This window comes from Rutilus rutilus (assembly GCF_951802725.1).
Source record: "Rutilus rutilus genome assembly, chromosome: 25".
Classification (NCBI taxonomy): Eukaryota; Metazoa; Chordata; class Actinopteri; order Cypriniformes; family Leuciscidae; genus Rutilus; species Rutilus rutilus.
The window spans coordinates 29,028,765-29,051,868 of NC_140229.1; the positions used below are offsets into that span (position 1 = coordinate 29,028,765).

The following is a 23,104-nucleotide window of genomic DNA, read 5'->3' on the forward strand; positions in this document are numbered from 1 at the left end:
ATAGCAAAGCAGTTTATTCTTTCACACACAGACGCGCGATTCATATTTAGGCTAAACAGTCTTTACAAATATGTACTGTAGCGTTTATAGGTAACAATCGTAATTAGGTCATATATGAAATATTAGCTCGAGCAATATTCAAATTTGGGGAAATATTAAAATCATAACTCATAGTCATAATTCATAAATTTCACATATGCGATTACATTACCTGCTAATTATCAAAAATATTTCGTTCTGTAACTGGTCTCTCATCAGTCATTCGACCAGCGAATACTTTGATTATACCCGTTAAGAAGGAATATTTATATTATCAAACCTCAGACAAATTCTCTCCTGGCCGTGGATGCAAATTGCTGGGTTTATGAATCAAAATAAAGAGCTAGTAGCCAGATCTTATCGCAATTTCATTGACAATTACATTGGTGGGATTGTAACACAGAGTCAGTCAAAGTATAAAAGATTTATTTAATCAAAAATGACACACAAAGGATTATATGTATATAGGAAGTAATATAGGCTAATCTACGTACGTAAAATTACACAAGACACACGAACGTTTAAACAAACAAACATAAACATGACTTGATCAGAATGAAAATAGGAAGAAAGTGAGGGAGAAAGTATGGTAATTCACAAACAGAACCTTTTAAGAGACAACTGTGAAAGCCGCTTCGAGAGAGATCATTTGATACGTTACTTGCGATTCTGTTCCTTTGTCTGTGTGAAGCTGGGCTTCGGGACCACGTGCGTATCTTGGCTGGACCGTGTCTCATCGATTTGTAGGCTTGCGTTTCGCGTGAAGTTCTTAAAACTTACTGATCGTAACATTACCGAGAGGTACGGAAGTCTCTTCCCGGTGCGGGAAGGGCGAGAAAACTTGGTTACAGGACGAGACTGGATTTCTACATCCGCGGTTGGTTTGGATGAAGGCCCTGTGCCTTCTCTCGCTCCGCTGCCCTTGGTGCAGGGAGGGGTGAGAGTGCAGAGTTCAGAGTTCGGAGTCCCGAGGGTGAGAGAGTATGAGCGCAGAGAGAGCGAGCGTCTGCTTGTGTTGTGGTTTTTAAAGCAGCGCGGGGTAACGACCCGTTTGATGACGGGACCCAATGAAATCTTTCGGTTCTGAGGCGGGAGCGTTTCATTGTTTGTGAAGGAACGCCTCTTCTGATCGTACACAGAAAAATGCATTAAAACTTTAATACCACCTTATGTCTAGGAATAAACATTTTGTGCGGAATATAGTTTCTATCTCTGTATAAAGAAGCTCAGTACGATCCGTAAGATATCACACCCGACATTAATATCAGTTAATGAAACAGATACATCTCAAATGTATCAACACACGTGTCCATTACATCTGCAGAGGTGCATAAATCTCAATTTATCCCATCACATCCCATAGACAAGAAAACTACATAAAAACATTTTGATAATGATTCATGCGTGTGTGTGTAACTTGTATTTTAGGAGTTTCAGAGCGGTTTGGTGTGTGTGTGTGATTCAGAGTGGGTTTTCTCTTGAGATCGGAATGTCAATAATGTCTTTGAAGCTCACACTGTGGAAAGGGGGAAGTGGGTCGTAAAAGGGATTCAGTTACAGAGTCTGCCCAGTCTGTGGGACTTAGAAAGTGTTTTCACTTTTAATTAGTATATAAATTAAAAGTCCATTTTTACCCATCGAGCCATAGTCGTTACAGTACCCTTCATTCATCTCACAGAAACGCGATTCATATTATAGAAACGCGATTCATCTTTTTGTTTACATAGGCCTACACTAACGTTATTCCACATTAACACTTGAGAAAGGATAACTTAGCCTACCTCACTCCTCAGCGGGATCTGCTCCTCATATTGCTCCTCATATCAGCACAGAAACTTTTCTCCATAAGGTAGGCTATATTATGCCTCTTTGTTTACAGCTGATGTGGGGGCGTTTCACAGACTGAAATGGTTCTCAGAATTTGCGTTTGAATAGCACGCGCTCTCCGGGGCGTGGTCAAATTACTTTTGAATGGCTCGTAATGAGCTCGACTGGAGTCGCTCTCTTTTTATACAGATTACAGAAGCTGATAATATTTGTTTTTTATATAAATTACTTCATTTAAAAGATGCGATCTCAAGCTTTATGCCCGTGGGTCTGTTTGCCTGTTTGACTGAATTTTCGCGGAGTTATAGATCATTTTCGAACGCGTTTCAAACGGGAGTTTACTGACAGAGAGAAGGCAGAAATAGCATCATGTTAATTTTTCTTTATTTGTCAAAAAGCAAAACACTTTATTTTTATTGTGAGTATACAGAAAAAAAATAGAAACTGAACAGGATCGATTGATGTATTACACGAAAATGAAAGATCAAAATTAACAGAGCATTTTGTGTTTATTTTTCATTGCTAAAAAAAAAAAACGAGCAAAACGCGCGGGCGCGTTTTTGGTCCCCAGAGGGTTAATGCATTGTCCACGGACAGCTTACAGGGACCCTGTAATATAAGTTGCAAGTGGGCCCTTCCTGTGTCCAACTGTAACTTATTTCACAGGGTCCCTGTAAGCTGTCCGTGGACATGTCATGTCCACAGACAGCTCACAGGGACCCTGTCGAATAAGTTGCAAGTGGGCCCTTCCTGTGCCCAACTGTAACTTATTCAACAGGGTCCCTGTAAGCTGTCAGTGGACATGTCATGTCCACAGACAGCTTACAGTGACCCAGTCATGTAAGTTGCAAGTGGGCCCTTCCTGTGCCCAACTGTAACTTAAATGACGGGACCTCTGTAGTCTGAAATATTCTCAAAATAACACTTTGAAATTACCTTGTCGAAGGGGGTGGCAGCAGCTGTTTACACCGCCTCTGCCCGGTTCCGGCGTGCAACAAATTCTCCAACCGCCTCGACCGCCATATCCGTACGCACTCTGAGGTCTCGGTGGGGGTGCAGGACGAAGCGCTCCGCTTCTGCAAGAGGAGAGTGTGTCTTTCCAAGCTGACTGCCCTGAGGGCCTCCAACCCGGCCGTACCTATGGTCTCCACCCTCGACCTGGAGGAGCACCAGCTCATGGAGGAGGACCCGTCGTGCCCCCAAGACCCAGAGGACCTGGAGGAGGAGGAGTGCGAAAAGGCAGGCTGCAAACAAGTAAAGAGCCTCCTCAGAACTCAGGTGGCCGACCTGAACAAGCAAGTCGACACCCTAAGTGAGACGCTCAGAATGGTCACCAGGCGTTATCGAATCCTCAAGAGGAGGTCGACCTCCTTGGGCTCGACCCGCATCGGGCAGGTGGCCCAAAGGCTCCTCTCCTCTCTCGGCCCGGAAGAAGAGGAGCGCGGTCCCGTGGAAGAGGACGTCAAGTCTTCCCCCGAGGTGCCCTCTGCCGTTCAGCAGCCCCCTGCCTTGCCCAACACCGGCGAGGAGAAACCTGAGGGAGACGGGGAGAAGCCTTCCACGAGTCGGCAGCCGCAGGACGTCGAGGAAGATCAACACCATTACCCCGACCACGTGGTGGTGCTGAGTGAGTGTGACGCTTTTATCTGTTTTATCTTTTTAACTTGTGGCTGTGCTAACACTAACTCTTGCATTGTCCACAGACAGCTTACAGGGACCCTGCAATATAAGTTGCAAGTGGGCCCTTCCTGTGCCCAACTGTAACTTATTCGACAGGGTCCCTGTAAGCTGTCCGTGGACAATGCACTAATTCCTCTGTTCTCTCTTTTTTCCCTCTTTCTCTTTTTGCAGACGAGATCGTGGAGGAGTACAGGCGGCACAGGGAAGGCCCAGACCCTGGCACCAAGTTGAAAGAAAACGTTGGCTGTCAGGTGTACCGCATCAAGAAATTTCTGGCGGTCATGTCGAGGGGCAAGAAAAACCTGGCCGACTTCCGCTTCCTGGACGACACTGCCAGGATACACAGGTGAGTAGCTTTTCTCCCGTCGTGGGCTCAGTTTGAAAACAATCTATCGCCTCTGTAACCTCTCCAGAAAAGCCCTGGTCGGCCTTCGCAGGGAGATGGGGAGCCTGAGGAAGTCCCTGAAGAGGGGCTTGGCCGTCCACCAGACGGCGGTCAAGGAGGGCAAGGAGACGAATATCCTTGCCAAGGCCACCCTTTTGAGGTGCCGGGAGCTCGCGGCCAAGGCCATCCCCGAGCTACTGGGTAAGTTGTCTTTTACCTTCTCCCCGACTCGAGGTACTCACCTGTTGCCGAACGAACGTTTGAACCTTGACGTTGTGCTTCTCTCCCATCTTTAGACCTCCTGGAGAAGGAGCCCAGCCTGAAGAACCTGTGGAGGTTTTACGGGCACTTTGCGGCACTGCTCTCCTGCATTTACGGCCACAGAGGGGGTGTTTTTCAGAATATCACCATCCAGGAGGTTGAGGGGGCCCGTAAATCCTCCTCTGAGAGGGCGCACCTCATCAATGTGAGCGTCTGACTTTTATTTGTTGTGCCCGATTTGTTTTTGCCGCCTGTCCTGACTGTCGTTCCCCCCTGTGTGTCCACATGTAACCCAGCACAAGACCAACATGGCCTTCGGGTCGGCCCAGATCGCCTTGACGGAGGAGGAGTTTGGGTGGGTGCAGAGGTTCCTCCAGCTGAAGGACCAGCTGCCGGGCGGTCCCACGGCCAAATACCTGTTTTTCACGTCCACCCAAAACCCCTGCAAGAACTTGAACTGCCAGGAGGCCTGGAAGTCGATGGGCCTTCCCGGCTGCCCCACCTTCACCGACGTCCGGACGTCCATTGCCAGTCACGTAAGTGTTTTTAGGCGCTCGGGCGCGTATTTCGGTGGCCTTCCCTGGTGGCGGCATTGGTTTTGACTTTTCTCTGTCTCTGTCTTTCCAGATCAAGTTCACCCACAACAATGATGACCGGGTGAAGCTGTCCAAGTTCATGTGCCACGACACGCGGACGGCGGACAAATTTTATGTGGCCAACTTGACTCCCCAGCAGGCCATGGAGCACCGCAGGCTGTTTGACGCTGCCCTGGAAGGTGCGGAGAGGGGATCCCCGTCGAAGGAGCCGACCTCGGGGAAGCGGCCTGCCAAGGGTAAGGGCAAGCAACCCCTAAAGAGGAGAGCTCCCGAGTCCCCGGACGAGGAGCTCACGTCGGGCAGCACCACTCCTGAGGGGACGCGCATGGAGCTCCAGGAGTCTGGGGCGTCCAGTCCCGAGTCCAGTAAGGTAAGTTGGCTACCTTTGACTTGCAGTGAACCTAGCGTGTTATAATCGTTTGCAACATCACGATCGCTTGCTCACCATGTCTTTGTGTGTATGCATTTGTTTTACCTTGCACAGCACGGGGAGGAGGCCTCGGAGAAGGGATCCCAAGACGAGCAGGAGCCACAGGAACCGAGCACCCCCTCCAGAAAGTACCCTGCACGGAGAGGCAAGGCGACGGTGCTGCTGACTCCATTGAAGTCGCTGGGCTCTAGCCAGAACCTTGTGTCACCTCTGAAGGTCAAAAAGGCCATCTTCTCCGCGAGCTCCACGACGCTCGTTGGGATCAACCGCCGAAAGAAGGCCGCAGAAAAGGTAAAGGCGGCCATGAACAGGCGAAGAAAACCAAAATAGGCGTTGCCTTCATCGTTTGCTCCGGTTGATCTTTTTTTTGGAGAGATTTTGAGTTTTTACCCTTGTTCCAGTGTTCACTTTTTTGAGAGACTTTTTTTTATTTTACCCTTGTTCCAGTGTTCGATTTTTGAGAGACTTTTTTTTTTTAACCCTTGTTCCAGTGTTCGATTTTTGAGAGACTTTTTTTTTTTAACCCTTGTTCCAGTGTTCGATTTTTGAGAGACTTTTTTTTTTTTACCCTTGTTCCAGTGTTCGTTTTTTGAGAGACTTTTTTTTTTGGTTTATCCTGTTCCAGCGTTCGTTTTTTGAGACTTTTTTTTTAATCCCCTTGCAGTGTTCGTTTTTTTGTTTTAAATAAAGTTGTTTTTGTTGGTTGAAGTTTTAACTTCTTGTCTGTCTTTTTTTTTCAAGTATTATTGTGAAAATTGAATTAGAGATTTTATTAAATTGGTTCAAACTGGTTAGAGGGTTAATTGATCTGAACGTGTAATCAAACCATGTGTAATTAATTTGTTATAACACCTATGTCCACTGACAGCTTATAGGGGCCCTGTCAAATAAGTTACAGGTGGGCACAGGAAGGTCCCACCTGTAACTTATTTGACGGGACCTCTTTAGGCTGTCCGTGGTCAATGTATTAATAGGTCATAATTCAGGGTTGTAAATGTTTTATTACTTTAAACATAATGTAGAGTGCACAGGGAAGACAAACAGACATGTTGGGGTACTTTACAGTTTATAATTATGCATAATTAGCCTTAAATGGACATGTCCACGGACAGCTTACAGGGACCCTGTCAAATAAGTTGCAGGTGGGCACAGGAAGGGCTCACCTGTAACTTATTTGATATGTCCATGGACAGCTTACAGGAACCCTGTCATATAAGTTACAAGTGGGCCCTTCCTGTGCTTACAGGGACCCTGTCAAATAAGTTGCAGGTGGGCACAGTAAGGGCCCACCTGTAACTTATTTGATGGGACCTCAATAGGCTGTCCGTGGTCAATGCATTAACAGGTCATAATTCATGATTATTAATGTTTTATTACATAAATCATAGCCACCAGGCGCCGAGATATGGACGGGTGAGTTTTTGGAAAGATACAGTTGAGTTTTTGTAAAGATACGGTTGAGTTTTTGGGAAAGATACGGGAGAGTTTTCGGAAAGATACGGGTGAGTTTTTGGAAAGATATGAGTTGTTGCTTAAATCATAGAGTACAGTGCACAGGGAAGACAACGCAATGTGTTGGGGCTCTTTACAGTTCATAATTATGCATAATTAGCCTTAAAATGGCATGTCCACGGACAGCTTATAGGAACCCTGTTGAATAAGTTACAGGTGGGCACTTCCTGTAAAATCATAGGAATTGCCCGCCTGTAACTTATTTGACGGGACCTCTTTAGGCTGTTCGTGGTCAATGCATTAACAGGTCATAATTTATGATTATTAATGTTTTATTACTTAAAACATGCAGTACAGTGCACAGGGAAGACAATCTGACATGTTGGGGCTCTTTACAGTTCATAATTATGCATAATTAGCCTTAAAATGACAGGTCCACGGGCAGCTTAAAGGAACCCTGTTGAATAAGTTACAGGTGGGATGTTCACCAAACGCCTATGAAAATGAATGGGATAAGTGGCACGTGTCAGTGGCTCCCGCGCGCCCCCCGGGGGTCCGAGGGGCCCCAAACTCGGCAAAAAGTTGCGTCACGTGGCCCTCTGCAACATACCGAGCAGGCTAGGTCGAGACGTGCCCGGTTTATTTTTTGCTATTTTTTATGCACCTCTCTGTCTCCCATTGATCTCTATGGGAGCATGTGTCTGCTAGGGTTAATTCAGCAGTTAGGGTTAGAGGGCCTACTAGGCTGAGGAAGCATCTAGAGCCCCGAAACTCTGGGGCCCGACTCGGGGGCCCGTGGCGGTCGTCCGTGACGAATTTCGAGGTCCTGCGACCTTTTGACCCCTTTGGGCGACTGTTTATTCGACGTCCCACGTGCAACTTATTCCATTGGGCTGTTGGTGGCCAATTAGCGCGAAAAAAAGTCAGAGGGACACGGAACTCTAGAACCCGTCCCCGGGGCCCGTGACGGGACGCATACGTCGATTTCGGGCTGATCGGGTATTTCTTTCAAACCGTTTTGCCGAAACACACACTTAGAACCGATCTAGAACCACCAAATCCAGGATCTAGAACCGGGGGCCCCTGGAATAGCACCATGTCGAATTTGGGGTCGCTGCGACCTTTCGACCCCTTTTGGCCCCTGTTTATGTGATGTCCCACGTGCAACTTATTCCATAGGGATGTTGGTGGCCAATTAGCGCGAAAAAAGGTCCGAGGGACACGGAACTCTAGAACCCGTCCCAGGGGCCCGTGACGGGGCGCATATGTCATTTCCGGGCCGATCGGACCTTTCTGTCACACCGTCCACCAAACACCTATGAAAATGAATGGGATAAGTTGCAAGTGTCAGTGGCCCCTGTTCGGCCCCCGGAGGTCCCACAGGCCCCAAACACTGCGTGCCGGTAGTCCTCGGGCCCCCGAACAACATATCAGGAGGACGAGTCTCTAGAACTCAGGGCTCATTTTTATGCAACCCTTGTTCAAGTATCTCTCACAGGCCACTTGCACTCATAGATAACTCATAGACTGATATACCTTGATCGGTTCTAAGGTTCTATATACGTAGAACCGATCTAGAACCCCGCGACCCATGATCTAGAACCGGGGGCCCCTGGACTTGCACTGTGTCGAATTTGGGGTCGCTGCGACCTTTTGACCCCTTTTGGTCCCTGTTTAAGTGACGTCCCATGTGCAACTTATTCCATTGGGCTGTTGATGGACAATTAGCGCGAAAAAAGGTCAGAGGGACACGGAACTCTAGAACCCGTCCCAGGGGCCCGTGGCGGGACGCATATGTCAGTTTCGGGCCGATCGGGCGTTTCCTTCAAACCGTTGTGCTGAAACACACACTCAGAACCGATCTAGAACCCCGCGACCCATGATCTAGAACCGGGGGCCCCTGGACTAGCACCGTGTCGAATTTGGGGTCGCTGCAACCTTTTGACCCCTTTTGACTACTGTTTGTTTGACGTCCCAAGTACTAACCAGGCCCGACTCTGCTTAGCTTCCGAGATCGGACGAGATCGGGCGTTCTTTTTTTCTTTTCTTTTTTTTCTTTTTTTTTTAACTAAAAAGCTTACAGCACCTGGTATTCCCAGGCGGTCTCCCATCCAAGTACTAACCAGGCCCAACTCTGCTTAGCTTCCGAGATCAGACGAGATCGGGCGTTCTCAAAGTGGTATGGCCGTAAGCGAAATCTGCTGCCAAAAAGGGCTATTTAAAAGGTTAGAACATTAGTGAAGTAAACTAAAAAGCTTACAGCACCTGGTATTCCCAGGCGGTCTCCCATCCAAGTACTAACCAGGCCCGACTCTGCTTAGCTTCTGAGATCAGACGAGATCGGGCGTTCTCAAAGTGGTATGGCCATAAGCGAAATCTGCTGCCAAAAACGGGCTATTTAAAAGGTTAGAACATTAGTGAAGTAAACTAAAAAGCTTACAGCACCTGGTATTCCCAGGCGGTCTCCCATCCAAGTACTAACCAGGCCCGACTCTGCTTAGCTTCCGAGATCAGACGAGATCGGGCGTTCTTTTTTTTTTTTTTTTATATATATATTATGAAACTTTTCACAATTTACATGTACATTAGTCATTTGCAATACATCATCTCATTACAGGATTCAATGAACATGTTTTCATATAAACTTCCCCATCCATAGATACCCATACTGTTGCAAGCATAATTACTTTGGCATATTTATCTTATATTCATAAAAACATTTCTTTACTCTTGTGTCATTCCCTGTAATAGGGTGGTGGTGGCGCAATGGATAAGACACATGCCTTTGGTGTGAGAGACCCGTGTTCGAATCCACTGTGAGACACCAATGTGTCCCTGAGCAAGACACTTAACCCCTAGTTGCTCCAGAGGCGTGCGACCTCTGACATATATAGCAATTGTAAGTCGCTTTGGATAAAAGCGTCAGCTAAATGAATAAATGTAAATGTTTTGTAAAACCTCTCAGTTTGTCCATTCAAGCTGAAATATTCAAACAAGATCTGCAAATGACCTTCCAGCTTCATTTTAAAGAAAAACCACATATTAATGTTACCTTGTTTTCCCTTCATGACATTTCGTCTACACCATATTGCATATCTTGCCACATTTAGAATAAAATTGACTATATATTTATTTTTCCCCCTTCCTTTTAGTCCAAGTAGAAATACTTTATTCAATTCACTTTGTTGTTCAATTCTTTCTTCCAAGATTCCTTCTACAAATTTTTTTATCTTTCCCATAAAATCCTGAAGATTCGAACAAAATAGAAACAAATGTAAAAACCCTTCATCCTCATTTTTACAAACATCACATCTTGCGTTCTGTGCAAACCTTATTTTACATAGTCTCATTTTTGTATAAATAACATTATGCCTTAAAAGAAAATTGAAATTCTCAATCATTGGATCCATGTATCTTATTCTTAAATTTCCCCAAATGTTTTCAGTTTCAGTCCCTGGGAATAACCTAGTCCAAAAACTATTTGTTATTGGTTGAACAAATACCATCATTCTAAAGTAATTATAAAATTTTTTTAGGGAACATGATTGAATTGAATATTTATTCCCGCTTTCTTTTAATAACACTTCAACCTTTCCCTTTCCTTCATTCCTTTTTTCTATTCCTTCTATCCATTCTTTAGGAATTGCTTTTTTGATTTTGTCAAATTGTTGTTTTACTATATCACTGCATGAAAATTGGGATTCCCGACCCCGTAAACGGCCGCAAATCTCCCTAATTTTCGGCAGTTGATGACAATTTACAGCCTGTGAACGTCGCATTCGTCTGTGCCGAATATTGTCGGAAACGAACCATGACGTATGCAGAGCGCTCGCGCCGGAGGTGTGAATGGCTCTAATTACCATATGAATAGCAGCTCCCACCAGAGAAAGGCTTGAATTTCCTTACACACTATTGGTTGAACCCACGTGGTTTAAACAAGAAAAATCACTCGTGATTGGTTGGCAGATCTGTTACTATTGGTCACCCTCGCTCATTAAAAATTAAAAAAATTATAATATTCATATAAATAATAATAAATAAATTATTTTTTTATATTCATAATATGCTATTCTGTGGTATATTCATGTCATTGTTAACCTATGGACTACACTATTATTACCATCAAGGACATGAATTTATAAAGGAATGGAAAATTTGCCAGGGACATGCTGTTTATTCAAAGAAAGAGCTTTATTAGCACAGACACAAAACAATATACACCTATGTACAAAGCATAGATCATCTGCACACACAACAAATTGGAAGCTCAGTGTCTGTTTTCATCTTCGGAGCTGTAGGTGACTAGCGGCGTTCTCTCTGAATTCGATCCACTTTGAAAACGTCTGTGGTGCGTTGCCCTGTATTTAGGAGTCGCCTCTAATCTCGACTGCAGCGTAGCACAGAGCTCTGTGAGCTCCTGGCTGGTGGTTGAACTTCATCGGACATCAGATCTATGGTGGCGCACTTCCAAATGCCCACGTCATCCTCACCTAGCACACCGTCTCGCTTCTAGCAGCTGTAAAAACAACCAATACAGACAATCAGTACTGTGATGCACTGTGTATGGACACAAAACATCTATTAATGCACGTGAAAAATAGTCACATTGACTAAAAATCTCACCCTCTTTCTTCTCGCTCGACTCCGAGCTGAACTCTTCACAGCTTCGGCCTGCAATGCCAGATCTGGTTGTTTGTACCTGAAGCTCCTGCGTACTGTCTCGTAGTATGTCTTACAGGCAGCTGGAAAACAATTAAATGAGAGTGATATGAATAAAAACAACGCAAGTCACAGTAAAATGAAACAAGGAGAAAATAGTAAAAGTTACTTACAATGTCGTCATGATCAGCATCATGAAAATCTGGACTTGCAGACATAGCTCTGAGTAAATGTGAGGTTACGCCCTCGTTATGAGGCGAGGTTACTCTATGGAAACAAAATGTATGATTAAGATCGTAAACTATAACGGATCTATTTTCTTATACAAGAGAATGAAAGCATATTCTTTGAATCTTACCTTTAAAATGTTTGTACGTTTTTATGAAAGTAAAAAAATAAAAGAATGTAAGATTCTTTTTTTTTTTTTTTACCTTGATCCAGTTCGTAGCGCCCACAATTTGTCTCAGAGTTGTGAAGATGGCATACTGCTTCCTGTAAATTACAGGATTATTTACAATTATTAAACAAATAATAGCCATCAATCCCATGACTTCTTGCTTTATGATGAAATCATGAAAAACAGAATATTCTAACATTTCACAAAAATGGTAAATGGTAAATGGACTGCATTTTATATAGCGCTTTCACAGACCCAATGGCCACCAAAGCGCTTTACAATATTGCCTCACATTCACCCATTCACTCACTCATTCATACACCGACGGCGGTGTCAGCCATGCAAGGCGATCCAGCTCGTCGGGAGCAGCTGGGGTTAGGTGTCTTGCTCAAGGACACCTCGACACTTGGTCAGGTGGAACCGGGGATTGAACCACCAACCTTCTGGTTTGTAGACAATCTACATGAACCACTGAGCCACTGCCGCATTTGGATTCATCCCGGACATTTTGAACGATCTCGCCCGCCGGACAAGTCCGGGAAAAGGAGGATGGTTACTTACTCAGCTTTCTCCTACTATTCAGCTTTCTCCACAGAACAAGAGCCTGCTAGCTTAGCTTCCAAAGAAAGACGGCTGACACTGTGTACATTCTGTGAGTGAGATCCCACCCTGTATGGGCGGGCTAAAAACATGCGGAACAACGCCATCTACTGGCTGTAGTCTTTAGCCTCTGGCCAGAAAATCCTCCGATGACGCAAAATGACGATTTTTGCGTCATCGGAGGATTTTTTCCAGACAAAAAATACATAAATCTCTTGTCTCAGGGGGATATGAGGGTGGAAAGCATGGTAATTCTAAAATACTACAGGTTTTCTACTAATACAAAGCTTAATGCTAAATCCTGAAGTAACCCTTTAATGCACCTGAAAAATAGTCACATTGACCAAAAACGAATCTAATCTAATAAATCTTACCGTCTTTCTTCTCGCTCGACTCCGAGCTGAATTCACCACAGCTTCCGCCTGCAATGCAAGATCTGGTTGTTTGTACCTGAAGCTCCTGCGCACTGTCGTGTAATATGTCTTAAAGGCAGCTGGACAACAATTAATTGAGAGTGATATTAATAAGAACAACATAAGTCACAGTAAAATTAATAAGAACAACATAAGTCACAGTAAAATTAAACAAAGGAGAAAAAATGCAACCGGGTGAAATTGAAGAAATACACACCGGAAGCAAACTATGCTTTTTGAAATTGGGGTTTTATTCTGACTGCTGTTTAAAATAAGTGACAGCGGTCAATGGAAGCACAATTAAACAGATAAAAGTCTGATTAAGAAAAAAGTTTGCCTTGTTCGAAGAGATTTCACAAGAAAAAAATTTGATTTCACTAGTTAAACAAAAAAAAAAAGAAAAAAAAATTGTAATAACAGTTTACAATAAATTTGAAGATGACAATCAAATGTCACACAAAGTTTAACCAGTGGATCAATGCCCAAATCCACAGAATACTTAACTCAATTCAAACTGAAATGCAGTGTAATAACACTGCAACTGGTCAGATTTAAATTGATTTCTCCAAACCAAAATATGTTACAATTAAATACGATAACACAAACTGGAATACGGCAGTGGCTGAGGTAACTTAGGCCTAAGTTACAAGAGAAATAAAAGCACTTTAACAAAGCCACAACCCACGTTTAATCATGCCATGCGGAACCAGAAATATGCATTTAACCATAAAGTTATACTGTATAATCACAGAATATAGATTCAACTCATTAACAGATTTATCAAATAAACATGCCATCAGTAATTTCCCCCATAAACCATAAAACGTACATACCCAATCCTTTACCGTCCGATCACCACGAGGTTCACTCGTCACACATGCGCTCCAAATAAATCTATAAACAAAAATGTACACATCAAATGTTCTTTTACCTTCGCTTCACAACTTATTTGTGCATATTAAAGATATTGGAGTAATATTTACCAAGAAAGAAGAACGTATAACACAGAATCCGATCGATGCACGCACCGTCATGGAGCTCTCCTGAACAATGAAAAATGGCTGCCGTTCTCTGGTCGCGCGCACGCGTCCAGCACAAGTGAATAGTATCGCGGGAAGAGAGGGATTTCTTAAAGGGGCCACAAACATTTTTAATGCAAAATAGAAACGAGGTACATTTTATGTAAACAACTCTAATCGTAGTTGTAACTCTATATGTACAGTAGGCATAATTCTTGTCATTGCGTATGTGTATGCAGCATGAGTCAAATACAATCTTCTGTTCGTGTTGTATTATGCACAGTGGTTGGGCTCTAAGAGATTGTGATGCTGTTTGCATGGAATGCACATTTTACCTTTGTGGCAAAGCCTGATTGAAATTAATTGTTGAAATAAATGGTTTTGTGTCTTTTTTACATAACATTGGCTATTGCTAATGACACATAGTAACTAATCTAGCTACTTTCATTAAATATATCAATTTAAGCTGAAAATGTAAGAGGGTCATCCCAGCTAACAATTTTACGTTCTGGGAACGTTAGTTTTTGGTTCCCAGAACGTTCCCAGAATGTTCCCAAGAACGTTCCCTATTGGTTAGCCAGGAAAGTTTTCTTTACGTTAATAGAACGTTCTCTATAGGTTAGGGGAACGTTCCCAGAACATTCCCGGAAGGTTCTCGGAATGTTCCCGGAAGGTTCTCGGAATGTTCCCGGAAGGTTCTCAGAACGTTCCCGGAAGGTTCTCGGAACGTTCCCCTAACCTATAAGGAACGTTCTATTAACGTAAAGAAAACTTTCCTGGCTAACCAATAGGGAACGTTCTTGGGAACATTCTGGGAACGTTCTGGGAACGTTCTACAAACAACACATTCTACATTGTTTATTGTTCAAACACTTCAAGAATCCTATGAATATATTATTATTACAATAAATTGAATTAACAGAAACTATCATTAATAAGTAAATCAATCAGTTTGTATTAAATAAATAAGCACATAATCCATGTTTTTGTTGATTCATTGTTTAATTATCAACCTAAAATGAGTCATTAAAAACAGCATTAGCAAAATGTATTCAGGTATTCAGTAACAGTAATTTACATTTAATATTTCACACATGAAAATATTTCAAATAAAACTGCACAAACATTTTAATTAAAACAATCTTTTTGCAAACTGTAGCCTATAACTTACAACAAAATTGAAAAAGTATTAATTTATATACAATAGACATGAATGTGCCAATCTTCACTCCGCTCAAAACATTTAAACTCCCAACACCATCTGCAAATTTAACAGGAAAATAAAAATACAACGCGTTACATGGACAAACAATCCCATGGCAAAATTCAAGCCCTGTAATGGCATTAATATTCATCCGGAGCAAATGAAAAGAGTGAGGTAAGATTGTGTGTCACAAGCTGTAGGAGATATGAGAGCATGAGCGCTGCTGCCCAGCAAACACAGAACGTTCCCCTAACGTTCCCGTTTGGTTCCCATTTGGTTATTTTTTTGGGAACCAAACAAGAACGTTCTGGGAACGTTCCCTGTAGGTTATTTTTAGGATCTATGTTTATAACATTAAGGGAACGTTCCCAGAACGTTCCCTGTAGGTTATTTTTAGGTTTAAATTTATAACCTAAAGAGAACGTTCTGGGAACATTCCCTGTAGGTTATTTTTAGGATCTATTTTTATAACTTTAAGGGAACGTTCCCAGAACGTTCCCTGTAGGTTATTTTTTAGGTTTAATTTTATAACCTAAAGAGAACGTTCTGGGAACGTTCCCTGAAGGTTATTTTTAGGTTCTATTTTTATAACTTTAAGGGAACATTCCCAGAACGTTCCCTGTAGGTTATTTTTTAGGTTTAATTTTATAACCTAAAGAGAACGTTCTGGGAACATTCCCTGTAGGTTATTTTTAGGTTTAATTTTATAACCTAAAGAGAACGTTCTGGGAACATTCCCTGTAGGTTATTTTTAGGATCTATTTTTATAACTTTAAGGGAACATTCCCAGAACGTTCCCTGTAGGTTCTTTTTTAGGTTTAATTTTATAACCTAAAGAGAACGTTCTGGGAACGTTCCCTGCAGGTTATTTTTAGGTTCTATTTTTTATAAACTCCAAATCCGAGGCCATGTGGTCCTCAGTCGGAAAAGGGTGGTTTGCCCACTTCAGGTTGGTGGAGAGTCCTTGCCTCAAGTGGAGGAGTTTAAGTATGGGTCTTGTTCGCGAGTGAGGGAAGGATGGTGCAGCTTCTGCAGTAATGCGGTCGATGTACCGGTCTGTCGTGGTGAAGAAAGAGCTAAGCCGTAGCTTTACCGGTCAATCTACGTTCCTACTCTCACCTATGGTCATGAGCTTTGGGTCTTTCTCCGCAGGGTGGCTGGGCGATCTCTTAGAGATAGGGTGAGAAGCTCAGTCACTCGGGAGGAACTCGGAGTAGAGCCGTTGCTCCTCCACATCGAGAGAGGTCAGCTAAGGTGGCTCGGGCATCTGTTCCGGATGCATTCTGGACGCCTTCCCGGGAAGGTCTTCCGGGCACGTCCAACCAAGTTTTATAACTTTAAGGGAACGTTCCCAGAACGTTCCCTGTAGGTTATTTTTAGGTTTAATTTATAACCTAAAGAGAACATTCCCATTCCCATTCCCAAGTTATTTTTAGGTTCTATTTTTCTTAAACCAATTGAATGGTTTGATCAAATGCTTAATTACATGACCATTATCAGGCAGTAGATAATGCCTAAGTAATCAATAACTTTGCTCATTGGTAGGCAGTCTTTTTTAGTTAATTATAAATTATATATTTGTGCAGCCTGTTCTCTTATTTTATTTACTTTTGAAAACAAGAACTACAATTAAACAGATTATTGCAGATCACTTTCAAAACCTTTTTTTTTTCTTTAGCAGATGTTAAAATTAAGTTATATTACATTTGACATTGACATAAAATATAGTTTTTAGTTTATTTTTTTTAAATAGTGTATCAGACATAAATGATGGTCATTCACAATGTTTTAGTGTTGCTTTACCATTTTCCTTGAAGGATCCCCCAACATTGCGATCAACATTGTCTTAGCAAATAACCAGTCATTTTAAGAGTTGATTCAGAGGCCTGTACCATGAAGCCGGTTTAGCTGGCTACTTTTAGTTTGCGATCTCTAATTCAAAACATGACCTGCCCCGGAGAAGGTATGGCAATGAACACAGCTAGCCAAGCCACTTTCATGGTACAGGATTCATGGGATTCATACATGTCTGACAAAACCAGTCACTTTGTTCATCATAGCAGGCCCCTGCTCTGTTACCACTTTTATTTTCAAACATATGTTAAAAACCTCACAAAGGTGTATCCTCATGCATATAATCACAATGTCCTTGATATTTATTTGCAGTTACTTCTTGACAATTTGACAGTTTTGAATCCATCACATGAGTACTGTAACATAAGTGGAATCAATTGTAAGACTACATAAACTTATATTATATAAATGTCTTTCTAGAATGAAATTATATCGAATACTTTTTTGCAACATTTCTCTAAGATTTTTTATTTTTTTCAGAAGATGCCCACAAGCATGATGATCAAGACTTGCAGTTGAAGGCAGTTATAACGCGTGTTCTCTTAACACAACAGTGATGCTATTAGGACAGATTTAGGTTGTAATGAAGTTTTAAAATAAAAAAAGATAGCACTTTACTATTAGACAGACAAGAAATACACAAAAATTAGGCTGTAGGCTACATGAAATTAAAGAACTATTAAAATGTGTGCTACTTAAATTACATTTAATTTCTGTTCTTGTCGTGGAATATAATTTTGGTAGAAGAATGGAAGAAATCAATGCCTTGTTCAGTTAAAAACAGATCTGGATACTCCAACTGTTTGGTTGTCAGTTTACAGAGAATCTGCCGTGTAACAGTACTCCTTTGCAGGAACAGTTGAAAAAAAGATGAAAGCCACAGTCGGGTTGGTTGGCTTGCCATCATTACTTGCAGTTTGTACATCCTCTCCTCATACACCACAGAAGAGTTGTTCAGCATCACTGAACTGAAGTTTAAAACCTTACCAACACAAAAGATCATAAAGGAATTGCATTAACCTATCAGTGTAAATTATAACAATAAAGACAAGCAAACACTGGGAACCATAACATCATGCTATATCATTCCAATTGACTCAAAGGGTTGGAGTGGTCACTTGTAAAGTCACCACTACTCCATCTTTCATATAAACATTCATATCTGATAAAAGGTATATATCTACTGTTTTATCCATAGGCCCATTAGTCGTTTGCTGGTATTAAACAAACAACTAAATCAAGTTAAATAAAATGAGACAATTCGGAAGTTTATAGACATTTGTGAATGTGTTGTAGCCTATACAAAGTGAAAATTAAGTGCATTTCCAACTCTGAACTCAGTCCCCAATAGACTTTATGCCCAGCTGCACTACTTCCTGAAATTCAGCCTGCTCTTTTGTTTCCTGTCTGTCATTATTGGACAAACTGATTAATACAGGTGTGCCTGGCCTATGTAGTCACAGCAACACTAAACAGACACCTGATTTAATCAGTTTGTCTAATAATGACAGACAGGAAACAAAGGAGCAGGCTGAAGTTCAGGAAGTAGTGCAGCTGGGCTTAAAGCCCATTAAGCCTATTCGGTTATTAAATAAACAAATAGCAAAACGAGTTGTGCGGTGTCCCCACCACTTTTCAAAGCAAAGTTACGCCACTGCTGACAGATGACAGATCGTTGTAGAGCATCAGTTACAGCTTCTCGTGAGCCGATCATCTCTTCCTTCTAGTTCAATTATAGTGTCAAATAAACATGAATGAAGATAAGAACGAACGTTGTTATTTTTAACCGAGGAAAGATGTTAGTGCACTCCGTTTCTCAAGTTCAAATCCAGGCATGTTAAGCTACTAACTCTTCTGACAATGTTGTCGGGCAAAATGACGGATGGCGAAATATAATTGGTCCGATCACCTGTCAATCATGCTCCCTGCAAAGGGTGAATTCACCATTTTGAGGGAAATACAAACGAGTAGTAGTTCACTAATGAGTTCGCAAACTAATTTTGTGTAAAATAAATTTCAAGCTCTGGTGGTAGCTAGCTTTGTAGAGTAGATGGATGATTTCTCTGATATGCGCTGTTCTGGATAAGTGGGAGTGGCTTGTGGAGCTGTGCAATGTGATGCATTGTGGGATTTGCAGTCTTTCATCCAAAAATGCAACCTAAAGTTACTTTGTCTTTTCTCGGTCAAGAAGGCACCAAGTTCAAAAAATATTTTACATTTCAACTACATAATATATAACCCACTTTCAATAAAGATTAATGTTCCCACGGGTGAAGTGCTTCTTTAATGGTTTTAGTTAAAATGACAGAAACCATTTTGAAAGATCAAAACCTAACTGGTCAGGGTTAACTAGTAGCAAAGATGCTTGGTTAACAACCCATATTTCCATGAAAACATTCTGTAAACACCACCTGCTCAGTGATGTAGATCACACTTCTTTGTCAGATATCATTTGTATCTGTTGTGCATACACTTGTGAACAAGCTTTTGTTGGACTGTTATGCAGAGATGTCACTGATTATGTACATACCCCAGTCAACTGTGCCAGCCATTCACCTTCTACTCATCTGTGTCTTTTTCTTGACAACTTCCCTTGGTCTTTCAAAAACTGTTAAAGGTTTCCACATTTAGCAGATCACCAGCTGCAAAAATAATAAGTACAGATGAAATTAATAAAACTAAGCTAAACAAAAGGTCTATACAATAGTATACAATAGTAAACAATAGTACAATAGTAATACTACAATAGTAAACATATCTACACATAAAGGCATAAAATACAATTATTAACACTGAACAGGGTAAGATGCTTAGTGTCACAAACCGCTCTTATTTCAGCAGTGGTTAGTTCTCTCCGCAGTTGTAAAAAGTATTAAAAATGGGGTAGGGGGGAAAAGGAATAAAGCATGCATTCTTCAAATATCATCATAATTGTGTGTAGCTGAAACAATAGCAAATGTTCTCTTTCCCTAATTTTCTCTTACCGTTTCTCATTTCTACTCACACAGAATAAAAATGATGTTATACCATGGTCAGGCTTGGGAGGGTTACTTTAAAAATGTATTCCGTTACAGTTACAAATTACTTCATAAAAAAAGTATTCAGTAACGTAATCCAAGTACTATAATATGAAAGTAATGTAACTGATTACTTTTGGATTACTTCAAGGTCACGTATATAAATAAAGTCAAGCAAGAAGAAATATTATTAAAACAACAACAACAAAAAAAAAAAAACTTATTAAGAATTTGGCCTTAACACATTAACACAGGCCTGAATATAATATATTTATGTAAAGGGCTATACAGACATCTAGTGGCTAATGTATGGTATTACAGATTATTTTGTTTTATTTTTAACAAATAAAAAAATAAAAATAAAAAAAGCACAAATTTTTTACACAATCTACATATTAGTTTATTTTAAAATAGGCCTACATGTTGACTAAAGCCGTGATCTTTCTTAATTTGCCTGACTGAACTTGAGGCGTTGGCAGTGGGAGTTCCCCTACGTTACCTAGACAGCGAACATCCCGTTACGCGAGAAAAGATTAAGAAAGGACATTTTGGGTACTAAAAAAGCTACTCTCCTAATTTCTACAAAATAGCAGCGGAATTTCCATGAATTAAAAGCGATTTTACCCGCAGGCAGCATCGTTTCTACTAGCAGCAGTGATTCAATATGCGTCTGAGGAGATTGTAGACAGCTGTTATTTGCGCATTCACCAGCGTGAGTCATTACTGGCAACAGAACCAGGAACTACTGTAAGTAGCGCGCTCGTCTTAATATAGTGTTATTATGCCAAAATACTTATTTATTTCGTTTTAAATGAAACCATTGTAATCCTGAAAGTATTCCCCCTTTTTTCAAAATGTAACTATAATCTGATTACTACGTTTTTTGACGTAACTGTAACGGATTACAGTTACTGGATTTTTGTATCCTGATTACATAACGCCGTTACATGTATTCCGTTACTCCCCAACCCTGACCATGGTCTGGGTGAATACTCGATTCTGATTGGCTGCAGGGTGGCCATTAAAAAGTGATAATGGACAGTGATAATGGACACCTAGTAAAAGAGTTCTATAACCATAGCAACAGGCAGTTAACACTGCCACTGTCCAGTCAAACTGTCAGGTGTAACCAGGGAGTTATTGTTTGTATAAACTTTACATTTTCAATTGTTTTTTTTTTTTTTTTGATTTTTGATTTTGTTTCGATTTTGTCCATGGTATAAGCAGGTTAATGCCTGACGAGGTGTCCATTGACAGGTTTTAATGGACTTCAGCGGAAGCAACCGTCCTCTGCTGAGCGTCTGTAAGTTCACGCCTCGCCGTCGTCCATTAAAACCTGACAATGGACACCTCGTCGGGCATTAACCCTAATGTCAATAACAGTCATTAGAGTATTAGTAAACTGTCTGCTTAATATCTTCTAACACTTTTTTTTTTATGTGTCCACAACATACTACCTTTAATAAACTTTGCAAGTATATGTCAACTTATTCTACTAACCCTAAACCTACAGCATTTATTCTGAGAGTTAGAAGACATGTAGTTGCAAATTATTGAGAAGTAGTTGACATGTAGTTACAAAGTTAAATATAGTAAGTAGAAAGTCTAAAGTGGACCAGGTTACACTTTTCTAAAATAATTTATTATTAAGGGACACTGACAGGTGAAAGGTTACTGACCTTTGCTACTTCACTTTTTGTTCAGTAAATTTTCAGTTGGAATTTTGTGAAGCCATTGAAGAGAATTATGGTTTCCCAATGCACATCTCACTAGAAAAGAAGATGGGTAAAACATGTATGATGTTTACAGACTTATACATTCAAATAATATAAACCATTTTTTCATGAACTAATCTTTAGGTAAAATGAAGGCAGATACTTTAATTGCACAACAGGGCAGTTTTTGGGTGCCTTTGCACTTCTAAACACTTTTAACATTATTGTTGATGTTATTAATGATGACTTTAAAGTGACATAATTCACTCAATGTCAGCAATAACTTTACCCAATTGACGGTTTATTTTAAATAAATGCACCACCAAAATGTACTGAACCAAACGCTTCATTCAACAAAAAACAATACATTTACACAATAAATATCAATAAACATATGGATGCACCTGGTACTTGTCTGACATGTGTGATCTTATGGATTATTTCAAGCACAAAGAAACATTGAACAAAGTAAAGCGTAAACTACTCATGATTGTTATCAATTTGTAAATTATTTCTGTAATGTGATTCTTAGTACACTGTTTACCTCAGTCTCAACCATCAACTCTACGTTCAGCGCGGCTAGCTGGCTCATCTTCATCCATTGCCTTAAAGGGATACTCTACCAAAAAATGAAAATTCTCTAATTATACTTACCCTTATGTTGTATCAAACCTGTATGCATTTCTTTCTTCTGCTGAACAGAAAGGAAGATATTTAGAAGAATGTCAGTAACCAGACAGTTCACTTCCATGGTATAGCCTATATATTTTTTATTTTTACTATGGAAGTCAATGGTATCTAAAACGGTCTGATTACTGAACTTCTTCTAATAATCTTCCTTTGTGTTCAGCAGAAGAAATAAATTCATACAGGTTTGAAACAACATCAGGGTGAGTATATGATGACAATTTTCATTTTTTGGTAGAGTTAGAGTATCCCTTTAATGCCTGCTCGCGTGCGTATCGCCACATAGGGTTCCCCATTTTTTAATTATATTAACAATGTGGGACTCTCAAACCTGCAAGGAAAAAGAAAAAAAATTATATGACTTATATTTTTGGTAACATTGCTTTGAATAAAGTATATTCAAACACAAACACCGCAGTTAGAAAACCCCAAATTTGTTTGACGTTTAATGCCAAGGTAAAGCGGTGTGTCATTATATTATGTGCATACACACACACATATATATATATATATATATATATATATATATATAAAATACATATATATAATATATAAATATAATATATATATATATATATATATATATATATATCCCACAATATTTAAGTTATTAATCGCGTGCCAAGCCCGCGAAACCGGGCAGCGGGCCTATAGAAGCTGGGGTCTCCCACCGCGCGCACACAACCCGTCTACCCTTTGAGTGACATCCCATCATCAACTGCGGTTTTCTGAGGTGAGTTACTTTTTACTTAACCAATTTCGTTAAATTACTTTTTAAAAGTATGGTCCGACAACAAAAGTAAATTACATTTAAAACTATGAAGACAAAAAGTAATGAAATGTAATTATAATAAGTAATTATAACCGCA

The 23,104-nt window shown here is 40.8% G+C and overlaps 3 long non-coding RNA genes across 4 annotated transcripts; all 3 read right to left on the reverse strand.

Annotated features, from left to right (window-relative positions):
* Nucleotides 1-10,840: 10,840 nt before the first annotated feature.
* Nucleotides 10,841-11,843, reverse strand: LOC311285267. Of its 2 annotated transcripts, XR_014626328.1 has the most exons (4): nt 11,761-11,843; nt 11,503-11,596; nt 11,294-11,412; nt 10,841-11,186 (listed from the first exon to the last, which is right to left on the reverse strand). It is a non-coding gene; the product is annotated as an uncharacterized lncRNA (long non-coding RNA). The 2 variants fall into 2 exon arrangements; XR_014626329.1 differs by lacking the exon at nt 11,503-11,596 and having other exon boundaries at nt 11,761-11,780.
* An 804-nt stretch (nt 11,844-12,647) lies between these two features.
* LOC311285468 lies at nt 12,648-13,850 on the reverse strand. Its single transcript, XR_014626362.1, has 3 exons — nt 13,723-13,850; nt 13,573-13,633; nt 12,648-12,819 (listed from the first exon to the last, which is right to left on the reverse strand). It is a non-coding gene; the product is annotated as an uncharacterized lncRNA (long non-coding RNA).
* A 4,424-nt stretch (nt 13,851-18,274) lies between these two features.
* Nucleotides 18,275-22,225, reverse strand: LOC311285632. The gene is made up of 3 exons (XR_014626383.1): nt 22,093-22,225; nt 21,513-21,602; nt 18,275-19,458 (listed from the first exon to the last, which is right to left on the reverse strand). It is a non-coding gene; the product is annotated as an uncharacterized lncRNA (long non-coding RNA).
* Nucleotides 22,226-23,104: the final 879 nt, after the last annotated feature.